We start from the raw sequence: 27,342 nt of genomic DNA on the forward strand, positions 1-27,342 counted from the left end.
AGAGAGAGAGAGAGAGAGAGAGAGAGAGAGAGAGAGAGAGAGAGATACTTTGTGTATTCTGCTAGTAAAATTTTTTGTAGACGTAAAATTTTAGCAAACCCGTTACGTTCATAATTCACCTCAGTTTGACACAAATAGCCCTCTCCCTGCGTCTCACCTCACTTAGTCTACAAGACAGAAAGAGAGGGGGGGGGGATTAGCGTGTGTGTGTTAGTGCGTGCATGTATATTCTGCTTGTAAATATTCGTGTAGGTATAAAACGTAAGCACACAAGTTCATGATTCACCGCAGCAAGACACTAATACTGCTCTTCTTTACGTCACACCTCCCCTCTACGCTGGTCCCCTGCCCCCGTGCCAGCTCCCGCGCCGTCCCTTTCTCACTGTACATGGATGCACATTTTTCTTTGGTCTGACACCTAGCACTTCTGCCGCTCCCATCGTCCTGTCTCTCGGTTTCTCAATACTCATATTTATATCGTGTGTTTTCTTAACCCCATTCTTCGTGAGTTAGTTCTTAATCACTCACTTCTCACTTCTTAAACTCTTACTCTTACTCAACCACACCGTCCTCATACCTCTCCCTCTGCATTCCTTGTTTATCTCACTTCTTGCTCCTTCTTATCTTCACTCTTCATCATTTGTAATCCTCAACATTCACATACGCTATATCACCTTATCTTGCACTCCCTCATCCTCACTCGTCACCTCGCACACTTATTGTTCCTTACTATCCTTGCTCCTATTTCCTCAGCTTTAATTTTTTTTAATCACTTTCCACTGCTGCAATCACCCCTACCGCCTCTGTAATCCCGAGTTCTCAGACATCGACTTTTTCAGTCTTCCCCACTTATACAGTTTTTCCATATCCTCACTCCTTGTCATATCCCCTCCTCACCATTCAGTCTTCCAGATTTCACTTTATCTTCAGTAACTCCATATCTTCACTCCATACCACTATTTTTCTTCACCGCTTTTTCAAGCCCACACTTCTCACCGTCCGTATTCCTCAACGTTCAGAGTCATGACCCTAAAGGCCGGTTCACACGAGCAAAATCGCGGCCGTTTTTTGCCGGAATTTGCTTCCTGGTAGAAATTCCGGCCGCTTTTTTCGCCGGTATGGAGAGACCGACATGTCGGTCTTTTTTTGCCGGAATCGAAAGAAGCCGGGCCGATTTAAATGGAAGCACCGAACAAGGCAAAGCTCTGGGAACGAAGACGAAGATGACATCTTGTTTACACTACTACCACAACTAATCTCACTTTAGCGTTCATTCCAGTGTGGGTGTATCTGATATGAGCATGAGTATAAAAGTATGATTATTTAAATATGAGTTAAAGGTAAAGGAATCTTGTACATGATTTATGCTTAAGAAAATTTATGCAAACGGCCCCTGAAGCCCCCGGAAAGCTGAGTGGCAGTAAAGGCCTATTCACAGGGTAAATCGCGGCCGTGAGGGCTCATTTTGAAGTTGGAAAAGTGCAAGAGCTGCACACCTACTACGAGTACGGTGGTCCATCTTTGTAAACACTATTGTCGCGTTCCTGCCTCTGCAGTCCCCGTACGTGTGAACACCTTTCCGGGAGAAATGCCGAAAATCGGCATTTTCCCCCCTCAAATCGGCGAAAAAAAAAGGCCGCGATTCAGCTCGTGTGAACGGGCCTTAATTATTTTCTTTGACTCACCCTCCTCCCTTCTCCACGCCTTCTTTTTTCATCATTTACTTTCCTCTTTCCTTCATCTTCTTAAACATGTCCATATTTAGCCACTCATTCCATGCATTTTCAATACCCCTTTTTTCAACATACTGCCTCACTTATTACCATTAAATCCCGTTTCCATCTCTACATTTCGCTCTTCATCACCCTGTCTCTCTCTTGCCATACTACACACGTCTAAACATTTCCTGTCGTTAGTGTTCCCTTTTCTTTTTTATTCATACTTTTAATATTAACAGTTCTTCGCCCTTTCCACAGTTTCGGTAACCATTCTTAATTTTTCCATCCTCAGTTTAAGTTTCCTTTCTTTCCCAGCGCTCTTGGTCCTTTACTCGTATATTTGCGGTTATTTTTTTTTCCATCCCACCACAAACCCCATAACACCCTTTCACCACTCAGCATTCTCACCTGTGTCCAGATTTAATAATTTTCAGGCGTTCTTGCCTTACTCTCTCCCCTTGCTTCATACTCTCACCCCACACTTCCGCATATTTCATCACCACAATTACCCACGCTCTTCCACACGAGGACACACTTCCATTTTTCACCTTAATTGTTCCCCTCTGAACATTTCACTCATCTCCACCAACACCTCATACCTTCACAGTTTTGCATCATTCAGCCCCACACTTTTCTCCGCTTTTCACCCCTACACTCTTCCCCACCTTTCACATTCTCACCATTGACATTTCAGCCCCACACTCTTCCCCACCTTTCACCCTCACACTCTTTCCACCTCCCGTACCCATATTCTTCCCCACCTTTCACCCTCACACTCTTCCACACCTTTCACCGTCACACTGTTTCCCACCTTTCCCCACTATACTCTTCCATGCCTTTCGCCTCCACACTCTTCTCCACCTTTCATCTCCACACTTTCCCCACCAGTCATCCTTACACCCTTCCTCACCTGTCACCTTCACACTCTTCCCAACTTGTCACCCTCACATTCTTCACCTTTCATACCCACACTCTTCCCCACCTTTCACTTTTCCCCAACACTTCACCTTTTACCCACCTTCCACGATCCTTACTTCTTCCTTCAGTCATCTGTTACTTTCTCACATTCATAACGAAACTTAGGTGACACTCCCTTCATCCTCCTTTCTCACATCCCTGCTCGGTCCTCACTTCTCCTTCATATATCTTCACCTGGCTCGGTCTTCGTTTCCGTGGCACCTCTCTTCATCCTTTAATTTTGCATCTCACCATCCTAATCCTATATGAACCTCACATCTGTCCTCTTTGTGCCTGTCCTTTCCATCTTCATTTTGTCAGCCTCCTTACTTTCCATCTCCCTAATCCTATCGACACGCGAACCTCACTCACCTCTTCCATCCCCTCACCTATCCATCATCCTTTAATCCTCCATACTCTGTCATCATCGTCGTCGTTGTCGTCGTCGTCTTCCGCCGACGCGTAAATATCTTCTCATATTCACACCTGCTGCAGTTTTTTTTATATAGACCTGTACTAATTCACACCTCCCCTCATCTACCCTTGTCCGTATCCACCCCCATCCTTATCCACACTTGTACCTCTTCGCGCTTGCCCATATCTACACCAATACTTATCCACATATGCCCTTATCAACCCTAATCCGTATTTGCACTCACCCTTATCCACACCTCTACCTGTCCACTTCTGCCCTTGTTCACATCTGCCCATGTCCACACTTACTCTTAACCACTGCAGCCCTTATCCATACCTGCCATTATCCACAGGTCTCCTTATCTACACCTCTCCTTATCCACAGCTCATTATCTACACCTGTCCTTATCCACAGCTCATTATCTACACCTGTCCATATCCACAGTTACCTTTATTCAGACCCATTACCATCGATACCTGCCCTTATCCGTTTCTTATCTTAACCATACCATTCATTCTCCACACGTCTTTATCATCACCTGCCTATTTCCACACCCACCAGTACCCACATATACTCTTTTTCACAGTCACCGTTGTCCACACTGACCCCTTCCACACCTGACCAACCTTCATCCATAGCTACTCTGGACAGTGGTATTCTTGGCTTTTCTACATATTCCTCCTTGTCCTACCCATTTTTCGTAATTTCCTCAGTATCCATTACGGCTTGTTATCTAAGAATATCCATCACTGCGTTCTAATTCCCTGTTACGGCGTCGGCAGGTAAAAAGTAGTAGAATCATGCTGAACTTCCTGTTTTCCGAAAGCTGAGAGATAAGCATCGCGTACATTATTCAAGTTACTGACGTACCCCCACACCCCCCTCCTCCTGATCCCTACCATCCCACCTCCACCTATCCCCACCTCCACCATTCTATTTCACTACTCCCCACCCTCACCATTCCCTATCCCTCTCCCCACCCGCACCACTCTCCTTTCCTCTCCCCATCCCCACTACTCTATCTCTCTCCCCACTCCCACCACTCTATCCCTTTCTTCACTCCCGCCACTCTCTATCCCTCTCCCCATCCCCACCACTCTCAATCCTCCCCATCCCCATCCCCTCACCACTCCCTATTCCTCCCCTCATCCCCATCCCCATACCCCCACTCCCTGCCCCATCCCGCCTTCACCACCTCTCGCTCGCCAGTTTACGATGGGGCCCTGTTCTCACTCCCTTCCCTCGCTTCCAGATAGATCACGAATATTACAACCCACGTCTGCTTCTATCTCCCTCCCCATCTCTCGAGAAATGAATTTACCCCTCACCTCTTCTCACTTTCTTCTCCCCTTCCCACTCCTTTCACCCCTCTCCTCCCACATACGTACCTTCTCCCACTTCTCCCTGTCTCCCAATCCTCCTCTCACCTCTTCATTCCGACCCAGTCCCTCTCTCCTTCGCTCCTCCGGTCTCTCACCTCTCCACTTCTTTCCCCCTTCCATACACTTCCAGTTTTCTCCCCACGTCCCTCCCCTCTCCCACTTCTTCTCTCGCCTCCCACTCAGCACTTTCCTCTCATCACGAATATTATAAACCACGTTCGGTTCTCCCTTCCGCCCTGTATCTCTAAAACTGTATTACCCCTCATCCTCTTACCTGCCTACTCCACCCCACATCCCTTCTCCCCTTGCCTCCTAACTTCCCGCTCTCCCCTCACTTCTAGTCATTCTCCCACTTCGTCTCTCGAGAACTGAATCATCCCTCTTTCTATCACCTCCTCACTCCTTCCCACTCCTACTCCTGCTCCGCCTGCCTTCCTACTTCTCCTCTTTGATCTCCACCTCCCTTCCACCGCCACCCCCACACCCAGTCTCGCTTTTATCATCTCTTTAAAACTGATTCCCTCCTCCCTCTTTCATCTCCCCACTCCATTTCTTCTCCGACTCCCCTCTCCAATTCTCTTCCCGCCTCCCCTCTCCACTTCTCTTCACGCCTCCCCTCTCCATTTCTCCTCCACCTCCTCTCTCCTTCCCCTCCCATCCTCCTCACTCTTACCCTCACTCTCAGATATACCACAAATATTATAACCCCCATTCGAACTCGATCTTCCCATCATCATCGCTGAAACGAATTATCTTCCTCCCCACTTCAGATATACCACAAATATTATAACCCCCATTCGAACTCGATCTTCCCATCATCATCGCTGAAACGAATTATCTTCCTCCCCACTTCATATTTACCCTCTGCATTTACACATCACTATATACCCCCCATCTCTCTCTCTCTCTCTCTCTCTCTCTCTCTCTCTCTCTCTCTCTCTCTCTCTCGTCCTCCCACCCCCTCCCGACGAGTCATTAGGCGGGCAATAACTCAGGCTAAGGACCCGGTAACAAGTGGGTAACAACCGGGTCTCCTCTGGGTCTTATTTACGGCGGCGCGGGAGGTCGAGGAGTGGCCAATCATCTCGTTCAGTTTTCATTTATCGTACGGGTTTGATAATGACCCGGGATTTATCGCTGCGGCTCAGATCAGGTCGGGGGAGGAGGGGGATGGGCTAACCGCTGCAATCCAGTGACGTGTTATTTATTTTATTCTTCCTATCCTATGCTGTTCTTTTTTTCTGCTTAGGAGTTCGGGTCGGTGCAGGATGAGGAAGCGAGGACTTGGTAGGAATTAACTACTTCACCTCGATGGCTTTTTTTTTTTATATATTATTCTTACTGTCTCCTGATGATTTTATTCTACTTTAGGATAAATGTTTCTAAATTTTCCTGACCTCATTTTCTACTGGAGCATATGTAATCAAAGGAAAATCGTCTGGTAGGAGGAAAAAAGACTCTGAATTGCGTCCTCGGGTTGAACGGATTAGGGGTATAGATAATATCAACCCCTTTTACTAGGAGGAGTATTTCTCTCAAGATATGTAAATCCTCTGACGGTCATCTCCCATCTCCCTCTCAGCTCCTCATCTTCATCCCTTTGTTAGTTGAAAAAAAAAAGTCCCCATATTGAAAGGGAGTTATGGATCATCATGTTGAGTTTTCCGTCATCATACAGGTTTCAGATTTATCACTTGGGGATGGTTGAGGTCGGGCTGGATTAGGGAATTGTAGATGGGTTGAGGCTTATGAGGGACTATTTTAGCTTTAGCACGGTAACTTCTTCTGCATCTATCTCTGGCTGCCAATAGATTAGTTATTAGGTTTAGGGAGTGATTTGAGTATTATTTTTTTTTTAATTAAGACTATCTGTAGAAGTAACTGTTAACTGAGCTGTCTCTAGAATTGACCTAATTAAGGCTGAAGTGACCTAGTAAGGTTCTCTCTAGATGTGGTTTAATTGATGCCCTCTCAAGAAGTGACGTAATAAAGGCTCTCTCTCTGTTCAGAAATTCTCACCTTACGAAATTCAGTTCGCGGCAGACAAAAAAAAAAAAAAAAAAGGATAGAAAAGGTTACGTTCTCTAGTGCGAGGTGTCTTTCTCTTTTTTTGCTTTCATCTTGTGGCGGTTGGCTCCTTTCCTCCACCCTCACCAACTTCCTCTGCGTCCCCTGGCGGTAGTAGGAACAGAGATAAGTCGTCTTTATACTGGAAGGGTTAAATAAGAGTTCTACCCCCTTCCCCAGAGCCATCCACTCGGGAAAATGGAAGTTGAGGAGGGTCAGGGGAAGGAAATATTTAGCTCATCAACACGAGGTTTTTCAAGTGGAATAACACCGTCTGGAGGTGGCAGGAAGAATATAAAAGCGTCATGATACTGAATTGCTTGATGAAGGTTGTCTCTAACCCCTTCACTACGGAGGACCTGAGCTGTAAATAAAATGGCTTTGTGGTAATAATTTAGAAACTAATACTGAAGGGAGCAGTGGTATATATCTTTTCGCTACGGGGGATCACTGCCAACCTCAGTAACAATACGTGGGGGTGAGCAGCAAGAAGAGATAAGAAATACAAAGTAGCCATTGCACTGAAGAGGTTGAGGGGAGGACGTCGAGGAAGTGGGTTGTATCTGCGGAAATTTCACAAGGGAGGGAAAAAACTGGCTCGAAGCAACTCTTCTCACAGCTGCCAAGCGGGTGAGAGGTGCAGGCTGGTCCCCACGGTGAAGGGAGGCGGGGTTCAGGATGCTTCGGCAAAAATAGTAGTGAGGGAAGTGGAAGGAGGGTGTTGAGAAAGTGGAATGAAAATGAGAAAGAGAGAGAGAGAGAGAGAGAGAGAGAGAGAGAGAGAGAGGGGAAGGAAGACGAGGATGAAGAATGGAGTGTTGAGCACGAAATGATGGGGAGATGGAGAAAAGTAGGAATGGAGTGGAGTGTTGGACGACTAGGAAAAAAAAAAAAAGGAAGGAAAGAGGGAGAATGGAGGGGAATATTGAGACCATGGGATGCAAGAGATTAAGGGACATGTGTAAGAGTGCGGCCTGAGATAGGGGAATAAAAGATCGATGAGGAAGAGGAATGGTTAGGATGTTGAGAGGAAGAGGAAGAAGAGTGGAGTGTTGAGAGAGTGGGGTGACGGGTTGATGGGGGAAGGAGGAGTGCGTTGGGAAAGTGGAGCGAAAAAAGAGTGGTCGCAAAGAGGGAGGGGGGAGGGGGGAGTGGTGAGAGCGTGGGGTGTGAGAGAGAAAGAGATATCGAAATATATGAGTGGTCATCTGAAAGAGAGAGAGAGAGAGAGAGAGAGAGAGAGGGGGGAATATTAACAGTTGTGACAAACGCATTGTAAAGGTGATTCAACCCCTTAGGTACGATGTTTCCCATTTCATTATATTCAGTTGCCATTAGACAATTAAACTAAGAAAATTATGTAAGAGACTGAGACAAGTTCCACTGATTATTCACTACGATATCACTTTTTTTTCTTGTTATGGCCCGGCAGTTTTATTCTGCTCAGAAAAAGTTCTCTTGATGAAACTGATAATATGCAAGGGAGAGGGAAATATTATAAGAATGAGTGAAATAGATCAGGAAATTTGGGCAAAGTCTTAACCCTTTGAGCTGGTGTGATTTGCTTTAGTTAAATTAAGTTGTCCATAGTTGGCTAGCTTAAGACCCACAAGTTCTACGCTCATGGAAAAGGGTTAATTGAGATACAGTAGTTGGTAGCCCCTTGATGGCGAGTGATTTCTTCATGGTAGATAAAAATGTTCTGTGTTAGTCACAATAATACACCCATTTTCGAGAATCACTGAAAATACGATAATTTTTTCCCCAGAAGTGGATTAATGTACCACCAGACGATATTAGCTTAGATGAGCCTCCCTATTAGTGAAGAGTGTGATGAAGGCTGCCATAAAATTAAGCCTTTCATCTCCTAACGTGTCTCCTAAGCTCAGTAAAATCGTCTGGAAGGAGCAGGAAGAAAGTAGAAAATACCTAATTGAATCGAAGGAGTCAGTGGTCGTACTAATAGAATCGAAGAGGTCAATGGTCGTACCAATAGAATCGAAGGGTCATTGTTCGTACTAAGAGAATCGAAGGAGTAAATGGTCGTACTAAGAGAATCGAAGGAGTGAGTGATCGTACTAAGAGAATCGGAGGGGTCAATGGTCGTACTAATAGAATCGATGGAGTCAATGGTCGTACAGATAGCGACATAGGGGATGGTTGGAGAACTAAGAATTCCTCGATATTTACACAGTTCACAAATAAAGCCCGTTTACACCTACCAGACAAATATCCCTCATCCCTTACTGCTCGGTTAATGGCCAGGTGCAGTCAGATCGGAAAGATGATTTAACTAGTAATCAAGGAGACACATTCCTGCTTCATACCAGAGGCTCATTGAGTATCACGCACCCATCCCATTGTATTAAAACCAATAAAGTGCTCTTTGTGAGTGCGTGACGAGCGAGCGAGCGTTTGTTCATACGCCTATCGTCATAATTTCATCTTGATGTAAACTTTCAACATTTCTGGTGAGATATATGAACAATATCAGAAGAATAATTGAGCTAAAATATTTACTTTCTCCCGTTTTTTCTCTGGATGTGCATATAGCGAGGCGCCGTAGCATTTATCACGCGCAGTGTTCAGTTCTCTGATCCCGACCTGCCGTGTCAACAAATTGCGTCAGTAAATGCTTGGCTATTGATCGAATGATAAAACCCAGAAATGGGGCGATTACCCTTGCTGGTTTCTCACCCCTTAAACATAGAAGAAACGTTCATATAAAATAATGAGCGTAACATCCGATATTTAATTGTTAGAGTTCATGCAGGAAACATAGTTTTACAACTGGAAATCTTTTTTAAATCGATTTTATAGTGGAGCATGTTAATTGAAGCCCTTGGTATATACCCTTGGTAAGCTGGGATTCCAAGGGGTTCTTTGGTCTCATGAGTAAGTATATAGCTAAAAACAGTAATTATTGAATGTATCTACTACCTGCTGAAAGAATCTGTTCCCTGCCTTACACAGTAGAAAAGTTATTAGCCTTCGAAAATCATTGCTGTCGGGCCGTATTGGGTTGGATCAGGCCGGGTCGTGTCGGCCCGCTTATTTCTCAGCTGAATGTAATCATCGCTTCGCTCTCGCGCTGGCTCGCTCGTAGTGAAGGAAGTGGCCTAATTCTGTCATTAAAACAGGTTGATTATACTACCTGTTTACCCTGTCCGTGCTAACTGATAATAATACCGTGCTACCTATCTACCCTGTCTGTGCTGCCTTATATTTATGCTACCTATCTACCCTCTCCATGCTGCCTTATAATTTTACTACCTACCTGTCTGTGCTGCCTTATAATTATACTACCCATCTACCCTGTCCATGCTACCTAATAATTATATTACCTATTTACCCTATCGGTGCTACTTTATGCTACCTATCTATCCTGTCCATGCTACTTTCTAATAATACTGGCTATCTACCCTGTCTGCGCTACCTTCACCCCCAGCACTGCGAAGGGCCTCTCCTGAGCTAAATAAAATGATCTGATGATTGCCAGAATTAAAGTAAAATCGAGTCAGTACCCAGCAAGTAAATAATTTCGCCATTATTCCCCTCTATAATGATATTTTCCCCTTCGCTAATTTATCACTTATTTTCATATTGTTCTTTTTACTAACTTATCATTTAATAGTTTTGGTTTTCACTACCTTATACTTGCTTCATGTGTAACTAATTTACGGTTTTAATTATGTTATAAAGACACAAGAAAAATTAATGTAAAAGGTTTAATAATGTACGTTGTACATTACATTTCATGGCATTTAAAATTTTCATTGTGAATTGGCAAAAAAAAAAAAAAAAAAAAAAATTAACTAATGAGGGTTCCAGGATTTTCATTTTCATTGTTAAAAAGCGGAATAAATCAACACTGCAGCTTCCCTAGACCTGTGGCCGTTCAAAATAAACACTCCAGAACAGGCATGTCGATTTTGATAAGAGAGTAAAAATATCAGCTGCTTTTAAAACCTGTTGTTTTTATAGAGACCTTCCGTTCCATCCACGAAAAAAAATCACACTGCTTACTTGTCTTTTTTTTTTTTTTTTTTTTTTAAGCAAGATTTTGATTGGTGTGTCATGCTGGGAACTAGTGTCCGTCTGACTGTCTGTATGTATGTGTGTCTGAGATTGCGGCTGACAGGTCTTATAAAAACAGTGGAGAAAGGAGGAAGGTAGAGATAGGTTAGGTAGAATTATGAGGGAGAGAGAGAGAGAGAGAGAGAGAGAGAGGATTTGTGATAATTATTGGCTGTTATACATACTGTATTAGATGTCAAAAATAATACAAACTAGGTGGATGACGTGATGGATTGCAATGTGGGTGGAGAAGGGTGAGTGGGAGAGAGGCTGTGGATTTAGGGTAACAGGTGTGGAGGAAAGCTTAGGTGGAGGTGGGAGGGTGGTGGAGAAAGAGGTAGGACATCGATGACTAAAGGATGGGGAGTGATAACGATGGAGGACGTCAGGGTAGTGTTAGAGGTAGAAGTGTCATAAAAAGACTAAATGTCATAAAAGACTTTGTATTTACTTGTAGAGAAGTTATATATATTATGAGACTTGTGGACGAGCGGTTTTATATCTTAGGAGTAGCTTCCCATTTGTCATGTAGTGACAGGAGAGGTAAAGAATAGTATGGGACTATTTTTATTTGTCTTGGAAATATTAATAAGTCTCTGTCTCGCTCTCGCTCCCTCTCTGTCTCTGTCTCTCTCTCTCTCTCTGTCTCAAGTTGCTAAGCCCTTCTCCCCATTACCTGCCTGTTCTAAGGCTTGTCTCCTTCCGACCTCTCTGTTCTATGGCTAACCTCCGTCTGAGCTCTCTTTCCTAAATTCTGGTGTAGCAGGGGTGTGTCACGTGTGTTCCTCGTGGATGGAAAGTTCTAGCAGCCTGTGTGTGAGTATGTGTGTATGTGTGTGTATGGTCACTAGGCGCTGTCGTGTGCCTATCAAGCATTCCTTGCGTTAAGAGTGTGTAAGCATGTTTAGCATTGCTCGATTCTTGCAGACACAATACCTTCTCATCATCTGACTCCCTGCTTCTATCTGTCTCTCTATCTATCTGTTTATCTATCTATCTATTATGATTTGTAATTATAATATGTAGTCCTGACAGAAGTAAAATGAAGTGGAGGAGGAGGAGATGACTGAAGAGAACGATGGTGGAAGTAGGATATTGGTCAAACATGGAGTCATGGGTAGCTCTTGAATTCAAAACTTAATCTCGTGGAATGTTTTGAGGTCGAAGCCGAGATCAGATATACACTCATAAAGCCAGTCTTTGCCTGGTAGGCATCCACAAGCCTGAATTGATATAACGATCGATGTTGATAGAGAATGATGATGCATCTTGTAAGTGGTGATTAGAAGTGGAGGAGGTTGGGTGGTGGAAGTGGAGGTGGAGGTGGTTGGGTGGTGGAAGTGGAGGTGGAAGATGTGAAATGAAGGTGGAGGCGAATAATGACAATGCAGGGCAGATGAGATTGATGGAGAAGGAGGAGGTAGGATGGAAGGAGTATCGTAGAGCTGGGGTGGAGAAATACAGTGGAGACGAATTTCAGGTAAAGACCTCGTGGTGAAGATAGATAAGGTTGGGACGGTTTAGGACTATAGGTGGATGGATAAGGAGAAGGGAGCATAGAGAGTGCTGGTTTGGATGAAGAGGGAGCAGAAAACGTAGTGTATATATCGTGGAGTTATGGATGAAGTGGAGAGTGTGAGAGTGAAAGTAGGGGTTGTGAGATGGAGAGTTTTTTTCTTTTTTCTTTTCTTTTCTCTCTCTCTTTTTTTTTTTTTTAGTTTATGTTGCTATGGAGATTTATTGAACGCTTGAAGCAAATTATGTCGATATGAAAACGACCTAAATGGCATACAAGAGAAGTTCCAGTATGCATAATAAATCCTGAAGAAACACTGCAAAACCAGTGCCTCTTAGAATACGACTCAGAGTGAGAACAAATGATCGATCTGATTAATAGCTTGGGTCAGCTAACGTCATACAGTCCTTGTTGCTGTTCATCTAACCCTCTTCTTCCTCTTTTCTCAACCCTTTTCTTTTATCCCTACTTCAGCAATTCCCAATTTACATTTTCCAGCTTCTCCCCGCTCTCCAATTTTCTTTCCTGCCATTTCCTGTTCCTCTGCTATGCCCCAACTCCTATTCCTCCCTCTTTCCATGTTTCTCTGCCTTCCATTCCCTCCATCCCTACTGCCACCCTAACCCCTCCCCCCCTTCTCCTCATATCTTTTGCCGTCTACCGTTCTCCCTATCTCTCCACCTCTCGCTCCATCTCACAGTGAGACTGAGGGGAGATGGTTGAGGTGGAGTGAAGGTGGTGGGATGGATGAGGGAAGGTGATCGATCATGTATTACCACAGCCCACGTAACACGTCGTACCGCCCCCTCTGTGTTCCTCTCACTCCAGCCCTACCCCTCCTGCCCTCTCCCCTTTCCCTTCCTCTCCCCCACCTCCTCCTCCTCCCTCTTTCTTTCCTTCTCTCCCTTCCTCTCCCTCTTCAATATTATTTTGCCTCTCTCTTCCACCTCCTTTCCTTTTCCTTTTTTTCCCTTTCACTGTTCCTTCTTTCGCACTGTTTTCCCTTTTCCATGCAGGTCACTAGTTACCTGTCTCCCTGTCTTTCTCTGAGTTATCCGTCTCATTTAATAATTTTTATTTCTCCCTTTCTTCCTCCTTCGTTCTTTGCCCTGTTCCCTAATACTCACTCCTCCTCGCCCTCTCCTCCTCGCGGCCTCTCCTCCTCTCCCCTCTCCCCACTCCTCTTCCCTCTCCTTCTTCCTCTCATAGTGAAAGTGGATGAGGTGGAGTGTAAATGAGGGTAGTGGTGATGGTGGATGTGAGCAGCAAGTGATCCGTCTTGTGTTACCACTGACCGTTTAACATGTCGTACCGCCTTCTCTGTGTTCCTCTCACTTAATCCCTCTGTCCTACCCCTCCCCAGCCTTTATCCCTTCCCTCCACCCCTCCCTGTCCTTTCCCTGTACCCTTTCATATCTCTTCCCTCTACATCTTCCAAGGCTTGCCTCCTATCTCCACCTCCACCTCCCTCTTTTTCTTTTGCACTTGTCTTTATCCATGTTCTCCGTCTTCTTCTTCTATCGTCCCCTCATCTCATCTAACAGAATGGCATCTCCCTGCATAGTCCTTTTTCTTTGTACTCTCGTTTTCTCTCCATCTTCCCATACAGTCGTCCCTCCACACTTAATTCTCTCTCTGTCCGTTTACATATGTCCTTCCCCCCGGACTCTGCCCCTCTCCTTCCTCCTCAACCCTGCCCCTCTCCTTCCTCCTCAACCCTCTTTCCTTCTCTCAATCCTTTCTCGTCTTTCATCTTTTCTCTGCCGTCACTCTCTAGCTCTCTGTCTTCCCTCCGACCTTCATATTTTTCCCCGTTCACATTTTTGTTACTACCCTCTTTACCACTTAACATAGCTTCATTTCATCCTCAAACTTTTTTTTTCTTACCTTCCCTTTCCTTCCCATTGCCATGCCTGCCTCATTGCTTCCTTCTGTTTCTCCTTTCCTCCCTCCTGTTTCTTTTTTGCTCTTTAGCAAATGGTAAAGAATCGACTGTCTGAGTGTTACAAGTGGTTGAAGAACAAAACCAATATACAAATTTACTGCCTAAAGAAAGTCACTTTTTGATATTACAAAAGTACTCCACCAAGTTGCTGCAGTAACATCTACACAGCGTTTCTTCACTAATAAGTGTATGCTGATGTGAACAACAGATTCACACTTTATTACTGATCCCACAGTTAACTACCGTAGACCTAGGCCCCTCGCAGAGCATACCCCATCCCATGTAGATTACATGGAAACAAGACTGTATATATTATCAAATCTTTTATAGTCCCATAAGGAGCGTAGAGCTGGGGCTAGGCTACTTAGTTCCATTATTTAAGGGAAGGTTGTCTAGTCGGTCTTCCCTGAGTGGCATTGTAAGAACAGACCCCAGGCACCTCTTCGATTTAAACACTTATGAGTCACATCCGGTTGGAGCACCTTAAACCACGAGACCACCAAGCGTCTGTTTGCTTATGTGGTTGCCAACCAAAGGCGTAAATGCTTTCCTGGGCTACAAGAAACCGTTTGGCTTGTCACTCAGCGTAGAGTCACCCAAAGGTAGCTCTTCGAGTGAGTGGATAGTGAGCGTCCCCTACCTACCACCATAACACAAAAACATTACTTGAGAAGTCAGAGTGGATCGAGGAAGTGTACGACGTGGACACTTCCCACCCCTCCTGTAACTCAAAACAAAGACTTATAATGCCGTTGATGAAGCGTGTTCCGTCAGCACACCATTCAGCTCTTATGTTCAACAATTATGCCACTGAGAAAACACATCTCTAGTGTGCTGAGCAGAGGATCGAGGAATAGTTAATCAGCTGTCTTCGAACCACATATCCTACTCAGTCACACCACATATTAAGGCTGTATAACAACAGTAACAACCACCACCACAAATACCACCACCACCATAAATATTATCACCACCACAAACACCACCACCACCGCCACAAAGACCATCAACACACCACAAACACCACCACACCACAAACACCACCACACAACAACCATCACGACACAACAGCCACCGCCACACCACAGCCACCACCATACCACAACCACCACCACCACCACCACACTACAACCAACACCACACCACAGCCACCACCACACCACAACCACCACCATCATAAGAACAACAACAATAACGTTCAATCAACTCAGAAAGGAAAAAAGACACTATAGTTTTAGGTAATGAGTTAAAGTTTTTTATTGGGAAACTCGGATATGCGGCCCAAAGTTTTAAGGGTTGAGAATTCATTACGAGTTTGTCATATCTGGAGGTCTGAGGTCAAAGATCAAGGACACGACGACCCAGACTCCGTGGATCCAGCGCCATAATGCATCTCTGAACAATCGAGAAGGGCGGACTCACTGTTTTATATTATCGTGGGTTGGATGTTTAATTGTCTGCCTCTGGTACATACCTCGATGGATTTAGTCAGCGATTTAGACACACTGGAAATTCTTGATCATTTCCAGATTAATCCATTGAGCGATAAACACCCACCTCGTTTAACCCATTCATACACGGACATGCCTCTCCAGTGTATTCCGGAAAGACCAAGTGATTCGAAGCCTCCATACATAGCACACATGTTTCGGTCTTAGAGTACTCGTATTGTGTTAAAAAAAAAAAAAATGTTGAGTTCGAGAAAACTCAGATATGAGAGCTGGAAGGTGGCAAACACTAATACGGATTAGAAGTGTTCACTCATATGTGTCTGAGTGTTTGAAGGAATTAATCTAGCCACTGTGCTTTTTTCCTTACTCATAAGGGAGAGGAAGCGCGCACGCACGCACGCACCCACGCACGCACACACACACACACACACACACACACACACACACACACACACACACACACACACACACACACACACACACACACACACACACACACACACACACACACACACACACACACAATTACAAAACATCACCAACACATCATAAAATATTACCCCACCCCACACAGACATAAAACATTACTGATAATTTCCATGATTTCCTTCCCCCCTCCCCCCCTTCCTGTGACAGTAAAGGAAGCCACCCCCACTCAACCAACCCCCGCCCACACCCACACCCACATCACTTCCACTCCACTTTGCCCCGCCACACCCACATCACTTCCACTCCACTTTGCCCCGCCACACCATCACCACACCTCAACTCGCCTCACCTCACCCTACTCCACATAAACCCACACTTCTACCTCCACCCCACCTCACCATCACCCACATCCACCTCTGCACCACCTCCAGCTCCTCCCCACCCTTGCTAGTAAATGGCGGGCAATGAGAGTAAATTGATATACTCCTCAGTGCTTGTTTAGTCTTGCCCTGCACGCCATCGGATGCGACTGTGTAGTCTTGGGGGTCGGTGTGAATGTCCCCCGATTTGCCTTGCTTGCTTGCACATGCTTTATTCAGAGTAACACCAGATGATTTTATTCACTTGGGAACCACCCAGCATCTTAAGCTGTTGAGCCCAGGGACATTTTTTTCTTTTTTTATCTCCTGACTATTTTATTCAGTCTTAGATAAACTCTTTTAAGGGTTAAGATGGCGGGTGTTTCTGAGGTGAAGAAAGTCATCTGGTGTTGGTTAATGAAATATAAAAGAGCGGTTATAACAGCGACAAGTTGTGTGTTCCTTTGTGATTCACTGATGTAACAGGTATAATTGATTTTCCCCGTCTACAGACGATTTAATTCCGTTTGGAGGAAACTTTTTGATGTGGACGGGTTAGATATAGGAATGATTAATCTGAATGTAATCGTCTCACAGCAATCCCAATTAAAACCATGGAGAGCCTGAAAGAGCTCTGTAATATTGCTGTAGATAGACATAAATCGCTGTCTATTATGCTTTGGATAAGAACGACTTCCGCTTCGTCCGCTCTGGAAAAATTCCGCGTCTTACCCACTTCCATCCAGCTGTGGAATGGGAGAAATAGTGTGACTGCAGGGCTTTAATGGTGAGTGAATGGAAGTGTGGAGCCCTCTCATTCGTGACTGGATAGTTCTGTCGCTTTCACACTTTCATTTTCCTGTTTCTGGAGAGTGCCCAGCCTCATTCACATGTGTGAAATAGGGAAAGGAGGTGGATCGTTTTAATAATAATTATAATGATAATAATAATAATATTATTATTATTATTTTTTTAATAATAATAATATTATTATTTTTTAATAATAATATTATTATTATTATTTTTTTAAATTCTTATTTTACTACTACTACTACTACTACTAACTACTGCTACTAACTGTTATTATTATTATTATCATTATTATTATTATTGTAGTCGTCGTCGTCGTCGTCTTCGTCACCATTATTAATTTCAAAGTTATCAGCACCTGCTGCACTAACTCGCCTCCCTGTGGTGTTAACGCCCTATAAAACTGTACGGTTAGTGCGACGGTCCCCGCCCGACGCCCGCCCGTGTGTGTAATATACTGATTGTGTCGTGTCGAGGCGCAGCGCATTGATGCATTCCTTGCTCATGGAAGGGTGGAGAAGATTGCGCGGTGAGGTCAAGTTAGGAGACCATAAAAGGTTTTGCAATTAAAGGAAGGTGCGCAGTAAAGAAGTGTGAAATATATATGGTGTCATGTTGTTTACTCAGTGCCGTCCCTTGGCTGCGCATGCGCGAGAAGAGTCCTCATTCAGAGTGTGCAGTGAGGGAGAGTTAGGCATCGCTTTCAATGGAGGTTTGCACTTCCAGGGGTAATGTGTGCAACTTAAGAGAATTTTAGGGCATCGTGGGAGAGTTTGTGCATTCAGGGCAAGAGTGCAGCAAGGGCGAGGTAGGGCACCGTGGGAAAGTTTGCTCATCCAGGAGTTCGGTATTATACAGTATAAATACATATATATATATATATATATATATATATATATATATATATATATATATATATATATATATATATATATATATATATATTAAACGAAAGACCATGATAGCGAAATAAAAAGAATCATTACCATTGGATGGAAAGCATTCGGTGAACAAACAAACATCATGAAAAGTAGCATGCTAATATGTATGAAACGAGAAGTATATAATGTATATAAAATCTCAGCTATGACATGCGGTTGTGAGACCTGGAAACTGACCAAATCAGTGGAAAGTCAACTAATCCGTTCTCAGAGAGCAATGGAAAGGCCAGTGTTGGGAATATCTTTAAAAGACAGGGAACGAACAGAAATGGAGGTAGACAGGTTATGTAGCAAGAATAAGGGATAACCCATGAAGCAAGAGGCTGACTGGCTGGACTCCAAGAGATTGTTAGCGTAATCGAAAAGCGTGGCAGATATTTACTTAGTCAGGGAAATCGTGGAAAAGGTTGGGGGAGGCTTTTGTTCAACTGCGGACTTGCAATGGCTGCTGCTGCTGCTGCTGATGATGATGATGATGATAATACGGTGTGTGTGTGTGTGTGTGTGTGTGTGTGTGTGTGCATTTTCTGTTTTTTTTTTTTTCCTTCGAGTAAATTGGCACTCAGTTTCCTGAACCCAGCAGCGCGCGACCGCCGCAACAAATGACGTCACATACACTCACATCTTGCCATTTAAGCACCAATGCGGGTCCGTCTGTATTGAAATATGGCGGTGTCCTTCAGAATTCTTGTGGTGTTAGCAACTAGGGTGTGTTTATGACGTATCCGCGGGTCTGGTGTAAGAGGAGTGAAGACTTTCAAAAAAATTTAAATCCCCAAACTATTTTCCTACTCACTTAGAGTTTTTTGGCACCGTCTAAACAAAAGTCCATTACTGTAGGCCTACCATTTGACTATCACTTCCCACTTAGGAATTGTCCATATGAAGGAGTGCGCTTAATGGTGAGAGTACTCAATCAGATAGTAAATACACTCGCGCAAGCAGGGCAAGTTTTCGTATTAAAAAAGTGTGTTCCCATGCTGGGAGAGTTTGGACATCAATCTCTTCATTCCGATGACGTCCATTGTAACTTATTCGTGTTACCTCCAGACAGAGTTGTTGAACTGGAGGAATCATCTGAACTGGTGGGGCAGAGAACAGTTTCCATTTGTCCATACAACAGCCTGATTTCGATCCCGAGGTTGATTGAAGTCATCTAAAGATAACAAGAATAACATAAAAAATAGATCATTGGCTTTATAGGATTGAGAGGGAGTCGGTGGATTCTGGGAGACTTGATACATTTAAAGAAGTGGTATATTACAGTAAAGGAGAGAGTGCGCATTAAGAGAATCTGCACATCCTGCAGAATAAAAAGGAAATCTGAGAATCTTGAGAGAGTTTTTACTTCAAGAAGGAGACTTGTTCTTCCTGCGAGGAATTGTGCAATTTAATAGTTCGTGAATTCAAGGATAGTGCATACTTAGGGAGGTTTGTACTCTTGAGAGTTGCAGAGAGAGAAAGACCTTTCAGTGAGAACTCGGCACCGAGGTAGTCCGCACCTATTGGAAGAGTCAGTACACAGAGTAAGTAGTCAAGGAGAATTTGCACATTGGCGGAGAGACCGCATCCAGGAAGAATTAGTACATATGGAGAGTAAGTATTGTCGAGGAGAGTTTGCACTGCGATGGAGAGACAGCGGATTCAGGGAGAGTTAGTACATATAGAGAAAAGTGTCAAGGAGAGTTTGCACCGTGATGGAGAGACAGCCATTCTGGGAGAGTTACGGTAAGTACATTATAGAGAGTAAGAACTGTCAAGGAGAGTTGGCACATTGATGGAGAGGCAGCGCATTCATGGAGAGGTAGTACATATAGAAGCTACTGTCAAGGAGAGTTTGCATCGTAATGGAGAGACACCGCATTATGGGAGGGCTTGCGCAACCAGTGAAATCCTGCGCCTCCACCAGACTCTGCATACGGGATCAGTCTCTTATCTCGCTGTGAATCTCTTGCATATCGCCAGCTCTGATTCTCCGCGTCGTTAATATTCAGTGTTTTTCCAGAACGTAAAATATGTATCTTGCTTCATATCCTATACGGTATCTTAAGCTGCAAAGATTTCTGATACGACTCTCTCTCTCTCTCTCTCTCTCATATCCAGATAGTTCAGTTACAGATGTTTTTGTTTACAAATGTAAATACATCCGACCAGAATTACGGTACGTCTCTTCGTATCGCTGTTTCACGAGTACTTTAAATGCAAAATTCCTCGCTCTTACACAATACGTAATCTTCCTGCCGTCCACATGCAGTCTTCCATCCTTATCCAATACTAATTCCTTAAATTTTGATCAGAAAGTCTTCCACGTGTTTACGAGTGCCAAGTAATTTCGCCCTATCTGAATACAAAAATCCTTCATATGCTGGAATACAAAATATTTTACGCATCATCTCATACAGAATCTTTCGTTCGTTTATGAATCTTTTTTTTTCTTTCACTCTTTCAAGTAATAAATCTCTTGCCCACTCCATATACAGAATCCCTCTCCGTCTACCATTATAAAATCCTTCAGTAAAAATACAGTATCATGAACCCGCCAAATACAGTACTAAATTCATCTCCCTTCTGCGGGTAAAGAATCCTTTCCCCTTTGCGATTAGCAAGTTTTCTTTTTTTCTTTTTTTTCTTTTTTTGGCAGCAAATATCTTCACCTATATACATGTACAAAGTTCCCACCGCCTCTGAATACAGTATCTTTCTGTTTATCATCATCATCATCATTGTCACCTAGATCGTGTTTCCCTGTACTAATCATCTGTCTACTGATGCCTGATATCTCCCTAATGTAGCATTATTCTACACCCCTGTAGGAATCCAAAAAATTTTCCTTCTCCGAATGTATCATCATCATCATCATCATCATCATCATCATCATCGGTCTGTGAATACAATATTTTTCACAATTTCAGATGTATACACTACCTAATATCTCACCCGTCCACACATATAACACCTCGCATCCACGCTTTTACACAGCACCCACTTCCTCTCCCAATGCAAAAGAGCTTGTTAGTCCAGCAAGGGAAAACGGAAGCATAGCAATAAGACACAGGGAGATAATATATGCTTGCTGATTACACCAAATGCGTGAAGTACATGTACACATCATCCGGTCCACGCCTCCTCAACGACCGTAAATTGACGTCTTTAAAGTTATTATAAAGTGGGGAGTGTTGCTGGGGAGTATTGGGGGGTCGGGAGGGTTGGTTGGGAAGCTGGGTGTGTCGTTGTGAAGGGTTGGTTTTAGGTTGGGGAGGTGCTGTTATTTTGAGTTTTAGGTGAGGGTGATTTTGGATTTAGGTAAAGGTGGTGGTGTTATTTTGATTTTAGGTAAGGGAGGTGGTGTTTTGATTTTAGGTAAGGGAGGTGGTGTTATTTTGATTTAAGGTACGGGAGGTGGTGTTATTTTGATTTTAGGTAAGGGAGGTGGTGTTATTTTGATTTTAGGTAAGGGAGGTGGTGTTATTTTGATTTTAGGTAAGGGAGGTGGTGTTTTGATTTTAGGTAAGGGAGGTAGTGTCACTGGGCGTATATTTTATGAAAGATGGGAGTGTGGGGGTGATACCGGGATTCTGTGTGGCGTAAATGGCAAGTGTCAAGTGCTGGTATTTGTCATGATTTAGATGTTATGTGTGTGTGTGTGTGTGTGTGTGTGTGTGTGTGTGTGTGTGTGTGTGTGTGTGTGTGTGTGTACCTGAGTTTCTCCAAGCGTAATTTGAGGCTGTTGACTAGGCGTAAGCGTGTGCGTGTAGATGAGTGTATTAGATGAGGTATACAGAAGCTTGGTGGTGTGAATGTACGAGTGGATGTGCATGTGCGTGTGCGCGGATGTGCATGAAAGTATGACTGCAAGTGTGTGTGTGTGTGTGTGTGTGTGTGTGTGTGTGTGTGCCTAGTATTTATTTATCTGTAGTATTTATCTAACTAGTATACGTGGTTTGATCTAGGCTCGTGTTATCTTTTCTACATACCTACTGTATATTTATCATGTGTGTGTGTGTGTGTGTGTGTGTGTGTGTGTGTGTGCGTGTGTTTGCAAGAGGGTGTTCACGAGTGTTGTGATATCAGGCGACTTCAACGCGACAGAGACAGTTATCCTGCACCGCACCGTGTTTCCACTCCCTGTCATGTCTCCCGTCAATTTTTCCTCGGTCCCTCATGTTTTCCTCCATTTTCCCTCCTCCCCTGTCATTCCCCTAATTTGTTTCCTTTCCTTCCATTCCCCCATCTTCCTACAGCCTTCCATCCCGTTCCTCAATCTTTTCTTTTCCTTTTCTCTCCCCTTCATATATTTTTTCTTCTTTCCTCCTCTGTTCGCTCACAATCTATTTTCTGTTTCTTCCATCTCCTTCGATGTTTTCCTCCTTCCCCCATTCGTCCCGTTGACTCTCTCTCTCTCTCTCTCTCTCTCTCTCTCTCTCTCTCTCTCTCTCTCTCGTTTTTCTCCTTTTCCATCCTTTCCTCTCGCCTCCCTCTTTCTGTCTTCTACCTCCTGACTCCTTTATCCTTATTCCGTCCCACCCCCCTTTCTTCTTTCTCCTACTTTGTCTTTCCAATGTTGCACTTCTTTCAGTAGCAAATTTTCTTTCTTTCGTCTTTTCTTCCCCCATTCTTTTCCACCATTGCTCATCTTCCACCCCTTTTCTCTTTCCCCTCCCTTGTTTTCTCCTATACTTCCTCTTTCATCCCTCTTTAATGTCTTGAATTCCTACACGCTACATCTTCCTTCTTCCCTCTTTTCTTTCTTCATTTTCTCCATCTCTTCCATTTTTTCTTTCCTGTATTCGTCCTTCCTTCCCCTTCTTTCCCGTTACTACCGTGCCGTTCCATCTACTCTCCTTAACATCTTCCCTGTTCCTTCTTTTCTTTTCTTTTTTCTCCTTTTTTCCTCTTTTTCTATCCAACTCCTTCTCCTCCTTCTCTCCCTCCCTGCCTCATTCGCTTTTTCAATCCCCTCCCCTGCCTTTCTATTTTTCTCCCTCCCTTCCTGTCCTTCGTCTACGCCTTTATCAAATCATGAACATTAAGATTAGACAGTCACAGGAGGAGGAGCGGGGAAAAAAAAAAAAAAAAAAAGAGAGAAAAACGAAGTATATAATGAAGGCAACAAAAATAGGAGTGGAATCAGGTCATTTGCCAAGGGGGATTGAAAAATGGTGGGGTGGGAAATGAAGGACGGAAGTGGGCTTTTTTCTTCTTCTTCTTTTTTTTTTTTTTACCCAAGAAGTAAGAGACAAAGAACTGACCTTAGAAAACGGATATGCTCTTTCTGTATTCAGCTTGTAGTTATTTTGTTTGTTTTCATTTATGTAGCTTTTCATTTTACCTTTTCCCGCCCAGAAGTTTTATCAACATTGAACCATATCATTATGTTAGCCTGTTTGACACAAAATTACGTCCTGGTAATGAATACAGCAGGTCAGTCACTGCAGAGGATGAAAATAAGTAATGTCGCCGGGAAATGAGTATTCTAGCTCATTATGGGTATTTTTCTGGATTTTTTTTTTATTACTGTTTATTTACTGGCTGTGAGGGAAATGATAAGAAAATACTCCAAAAAATAACAGGAAATGGATAAGTGATGAAAAGAGAGAGATCTGAAAGGGAAGATATGTGGGTAAATTATTGATTGATGAAATAAAAGAATTCCAGGAAAAGGTGGAGGGGAACTGGTGATAGGAAAAGAAGAAAAATCTAGGCAGAAGGAAGAAGAGGTTAGAAAGAAAGACGGAAAGGTGAAAGACATAGAGAAAGGCGAGAAGAAAAGGATGATATGAAGAAAGTGAGCATGAAGGCGTAAGGGAAATGAAGGTGTTAAGATTAAGGGGTGGATAAAAGATTTAGAGAGAGAGAGAGAGAGAGAGAGAGAGATGAATAGTAACGGAGAGGAAGGAAGTAGTGAAAATGAAGGGAAGTAATTAATGAAGATATGAAACAGTATGAAAGGGAGACTAGTAAATTTTGAGACTAAAGGAGTAAATAGCAGGTGAGCATAAGAGATTAGGAGTTACAAGGAGATACATAGACCTCACATACCTTAGGATCCACACTAGGCGATAGGGCTTCACGGTGATGTAAAAACGTGGTCTCTGACTCTGATTTTAGTAGTATAAACTTAGGATATTAATATATTTTGAAGGAGGAGAAATGATGAGAGTGAAGAGAATGAGTGAAGAATACGCAAGAGAAAAATAGAGAGGAAGGAAGAAGCAATGAAGAATAAAGAGGGAGACTTGGCAGGGAGGGAAGGAGAAGGGGGGGGGGGTTATGAATGACCAAAGGAAACATGGGGACGTATGAATGGGAAGAAAGGAGGATGATGTGGGGGAGAGAAGGGATGAGGTGATGGGGGGGGGAGGAGACAGAAAAAAAAGAGACCTGATATACACTCTCTCCCTCCTTCCTTTTCCCTTTCCCTTCCCACTCTTTGCGCCTTCCTCTCCCCCTTCCTTCCCACCACCCTCACCCCGTCCCATCCCCACCCCCAATCACAAAGAAAAAACTGCAATTAGCTGGGCCGAATCATCCCACTGACGGTGACAACAGAGCGATGCGGAAGCCTGTGGTTGGAGCCATTAGGAAGGGGGGTAGGGGGTAAGGGAGATGAGGAAGAGGGGGGCGTGGGGAAGAGAGAGGTGGGGAGGGAGGAGAGGAGAGAATGTAATGATAGGGAAAAGGGAGACAAGGCATGGGAGAGGAGAGTGGATAGAGAGAGGAGGGAGGGAGGGGGTGAAAGGAGTAGGGCGAGAGGGAAGGGGGAGGAAAGGTAGGTGGGAAGAAAAGAACATTAGAGAAAAATTAAATGAGAATAAGGTTTGGAAAAAAACAGAGGGGAGAAGAGAAACGAAAGGAGATAGGGTGAAGGCAGGAGAGGGAGGACAGGAAGTAGAAAGAGGGGGGGGGGGAGGAGAAATGAAAAAAGAGAAGTGAGGATAGGAAAGAGAGAGAAGAGGAGGAAGGAAGGAAGGATATAATTGGAACCTCAAGAAGCACAAGGGAAGGTAAGTACATTAGGAGATAGGGAGGGTAAGGAAAAGTGGGAGGAAAAAGAAAAGATGGAAAGGTGAGAGTGAGGGATAGAAGGAAAAACAGGGAGAAGGATGTGAGGATGGAAGGGAAAGGAAAGGAGGGGCAGGGCAAATGAGACAAGTGAGAAAGAGGAAGAGAAAGATTAAGGGAGGGAAAGAGGGCAAAGAAGGAAGGTGAAAGGAAGGAGACTGAGGAAAGATGGGAATGAGATCATGGAGTGATGTGAAACTGAAAAACGGCAGAGAGGGAGAAAAGGGAGGGAAGAGAACATAAGAGATTGGGGAAGAGGGAAATAACGGAGTGAGAAGACAGAGGGAATGAGAAAGAGAGGAGGGATAAAGAAGAGAAATAGAAAGATAGTGAAAAAAGGAAGTCATGGATGTGAATGAAAGCGTAGTAATTAGGAGAGAGAGAGAGAGAGAGAGAGAGAGAGAGAGAGAGAGAAACTCGATCCGTGAGAACTATTGTACTGGTATCAATGGTGACTCCGGGTGGCGTGGGTAATTAGGGAGGAGTAACTGATTGATGGGAGGAAAAGACGAGTTTGAGGATAAATAAAGGGAGAACGGAAGGAAGACAGTAATAGTAGGCGGTCAGATCAGCAGACAGATTGGTTGGTTGGAAAGCTGAGAGTTTGGATGAAGAAAATAAAATCAGTTGAAGAACAGAAGGTAAATCAGAACACTTAAAACAAACGGGATTTTCTTTTACCAATCGTAATCACTGGTTCTCTGATTTTATATATATATATATATATATATATATATATATATATATATATATATATATATATATATATATATATATATATATATATATATATTTTTAGCGTCTTGACGCCGGTGGTCTTTTCTTTATTTTCTTGCTGCCTGTAGACGATTATATTCAGCTTAATGGAGACTTTACTAATTGGACGAGTCAGATATAACCCTTAGTAAAACCTTTCACTACAAGAGGTCTCTCGTAAACTATAAATTCGTTTGAGAGTAGCAGGAATTAAAAAGAAAACACCACCGTTACTGATGGGGTTAACTTTACTCATTTCCTTCACAAACTTCGCCTAAAATTGCTATCTCTTCTTTACTGCTGAGTTGAAACAATTGATTAACATTCGATTATAATGCTAGTCATGAATCAGCGTTATGGAAAGGATGTAGAGACAAAGTATTGTCGTATTCTGCCACTGAGCTACGTGAAATAAACCGCAAAACGACGGACATCCGGGCCATGTTAAGCTGAAAGAACCACGTTTTTATCGTGATTCGTTTAGTTTTGGCCGTATTCTAAATGAGATAGGTTTCATAGCATCTCCCCCTTAGCGATTTATTTTGCATATTACGCCATTTCATTCCCTTGTATGTTGTTTTTAGCCCGTCAGTATCAACATAGCTATGGAGCAATGACAAAATAGTTAAGGCAGTAATAATCATAATAATAATAATAATAATAATAATAATAATAATAATTATAATCCACACTCCATTGTCCTTTATTATTTTAGTTTTACTTATTCATTTTTTGTTTTTGCAGGTGGAAATTTGGTTGACATTAAAACGACGTAAATAGCATAATATTTTACGAGAAATCAAAATGAAATATAGAAAATAATTAGCCGAGAATGAAGTGCTATAATGTTTCCTGTAATGGCTAAAAGCTTGAGCCGCACGAGTCAGCTGCACTTTGTAATCCCCTTCAGCACGAGAACGTCTGATACCCTTTTTACCATAACTTGGCCCAGGTTTTCGTCCTTCTACAGCTTATTTCTTGTAACTGAGTGGCAGGAAAGACAATGGTATGGCTTTATATCCTTTCCATTGTACTTCTGTCCCCTACAACTCAAGAGATTTTTATAACTGCATAAAATCATGTGGAGCTGACAAGAATACATGGACGTCAGCGTAGTGAAGGGATTAAGCTATGGACAAATGCAACACTACCATTCCCTATCAATTTGTATACACTTACAAATGAATTACATGGCCGGACCACCTCGGTAAAGAGTGAAGCAGGGACACTCAAAGCAGGCGAGATGAACATGTGGTTTTATGACAGAACGAATACAGAAATATCATTCCTTAGTGTTACTCATTTACATGATCGATCTATCAGTGTATCTATCTTTGAATCAGGATCTGCCTATCCATCTGTCTATCTGTGTATCAGTATCTATCTATATCCATCTATCTATCTATATACCTATACATATATAAGTCACAGAGCAACGGAGCAGAAATTCAACCAAG

The sequence above is a fragment of the Coenobita brevimanus genome, chromosome 111, assembly GCF_032717465.1.
Source record: "Coenobita brevimanus isolate Jiangsu-jjx chromosome 111, ASM3271746v2, whole genome shotgun sequence".
Classification (NCBI taxonomy): Eukaryota; Metazoa; Arthropoda; class Malacostraca; order Decapoda; family Coenobitidae; genus Coenobita; species Coenobita brevimanus.